The sequence below is a fragment of the Chelmon rostratus genome, chromosome 12 (genome assembly GCF_017976325.1).
Source record: "Chelmon rostratus isolate fCheRos1 chromosome 12, fCheRos1.pri, whole genome shotgun sequence".
In the NCBI taxonomy this organism is placed as follows: Eukaryota; Metazoa; Chordata; class Actinopteri; order Chaetodontiformes; family Chaetodontidae; genus Chelmon; species Chelmon rostratus.
In genome coordinates, this window is record NC_055669.1 from 1,683,001 (window position 1) to 1,685,402 (window position 2,402).

General features: G+C 40.0%; 1 non-coding gene across 1 annotated transcript; it reads right to left on the bottom strand.

Annotated features, from left to right (window-relative positions):
• Positions 1-1,778: 1,778 nt before the first annotated feature.
• On the bottom strand, positions 1,779-1,850 carry trnae-uuc. The gene has a single exon. It is a non-coding gene; the product is annotated as a tRNA-Glu (tRNA).
• Between the last annotated feature and the right edge of the window lie 552 nt (positions 1,851-2,402).

The following is a 2,402-nucleotide window of genomic DNA, read 5'->3' on the forward strand; positions in this document are numbered from 1 at the left end:
ACTGACGTTTTTTTATATAATTTTTTTGGTAAATTAAAGAAACTCAATATAAGTATTCCCTTTATGCCTCCCACACAAACAAAGCAGAGGCAGACACTGAACCAAGCCAACAAAATACAAAGGCACAACAAAGGAGTACTAAAATCTATGACTAGTGCGGGCAGACGTACTACCACATCCTTTTATTTATTTATTTTATTTATATTAATTGTTCCTTAGTATGCATGGTGAAAGCTTTTAGTCACTGGACATTTGAATAACAAGCTCCATCATGGAAGTCTGCCTGCCTATGGAGGGCCAGTTGTGATGCTATCAAGCTTCCTCATCGCTGTGGGCTCACATTGTAAAGCTGCTGGGTCACAACATCATTGCAACAGCTTGACTCAACTGTGTCATGCCTCAGTCCTGCCACTGCTCTTCCTGCTGCCAGAGACAGTGCTACTACCAAAGCAGCTTGATAATGCCTGGGTATGACTAGCAGCAAAACCCAAAGCTCCAACCTGCTGTACCCCATCAATCAATCCATGTCTCTGGTCTGCAGAGGCAAATCCCGGTCTGACACAGTCTCTGCCCCGAATAATGTGGAAACCGAGGGACAACCTTTTGCTACCCAGGTGCCCAGGTGTCCCATATAGACTCACTGCTCCCAAACATTTTCCACAATTATCCTCTAACATCTGCAATCATGATTGGCCCTCATGGTCTCAAACTGCATCTGTTGGAGACACCTCATACACTCTCCTGGATGCTGGAAAGCAATTTATTATCTCCGGTTCGCTGACTGTCCCCTTTATCGACAATTTTAATGTGTTCTGGACAAATTTATTTTCCCACAATAGCTTTCATCTCAACAGACAAGGTAAATGGTCTCTGGCCAACAGCATGCTTTTAACTTTTACAATCAGCTAAAACTAACACCTCTCCTAAATCAAACACAGCGTGACCAGCGTGTGATAACATGTATTTGTGTTTGAAAAAAAAACAAAACAAAAAATTTGAGGCCAGAGGTGTTTCATCTTCTCTTATAGTAATAGCTGTCACTATACTGTAGCTACCATAAAAGGATGTGGCTACCTGGTAACAGAGAGCCTCAGCAGACCTGGGATCAGCAGACAAGCCTTTCACTGAGAAGTCTGAGAGTAATAAGTGGTAATTTATGCACTGAATATATACAGATAAGAAAAAGAGTAGGGTACATCAAAACAACCAGTCAAGGGAACAGTTACTCTGTCTCTACTCTGATGAACACTTAAATCAGTCATATCAATACCAAAACATCTGCTTAACTTCTACTATAGATTATTTTTTTGCAGTTCAAAATGCACCACTTTTAACATGTACATGATCATCATGCATGCACTGTCAATATAAATCCTGCATGCTCTCTGTACTGTATATAGACGTAAACATGCATATACCATACATAACAATCCACTGTGTGTAAATCCATTCAATATGTATTTCTTTGTATTATTTGTATTGCTTACAGCTGACAGAAACACTCAATTTATATGCAAACTTCTGTACATAGTAGTCAGTTATTTCTTTGTTTGTTCGGCTTCATTGTTCTTCTGACTCAACTTCTTTTTAGCTATAATGTGTATCCTTATGTAAGTGCACTGAAAGCAATCAAAAAATCAGCACAGCTAATGGAGGGGGAGAGGATACTCCACCAGACCCAATTTTTTTCTGCCTGTCCAGTGGGGGAATCAAACCAGCGACCTTCCAATCACAAGCAGCTTCTCCAAGCTTCAGGCCATAGCTGCCCCAAATGTTTGTTCCCATACCGGGAGTTGAACCCGGGCCGCCTGGGTGAAAACCAGGAATCCTAACCGCTAGACCATATGGGAGTACATGCGTGAGCTGTATGTGTACACATACTCAGCCAATAAAGCCACTTTTAATTCTGAAGAATGAATTAAGCAAAGAAAAAGGAGGCTGTGCAGGAAACTTCTCATAATCAACGCTACATAATTGCAACTTGCAGAAATCTAAACATGAGATTCAGAAATGTCCTGTCTTTCCAGCAGCTGGTCATATGAGGAGGCAGTTTCATTGATGTACATATGTTTGAATGTAGGACCCTAAAGCCCTTATTTATTTGGGATGGCAAAAACATGTTGTTTACAAAGACAGAAGCCTGAATCAAAATATAATCTTAAAAACCATGCCCAAAACTTGGAGTTAATATTTATCAGGTTAGATGTATGTTGTGGAAGTCCAAAGTCAACTTCATTCCTTGTGGAAAGACATGCTGTGCATTCCAGCATATGTATATATTTGCAACTCTTAAGTACATATAATGGAATACTGCAAATAATGCACAATTAAATTGTTAAAATGTAAGGTGGCCCAAGCCAAGTGGACTTCATAAATCAATGAGTGAGTGTAAATGTTCCTTC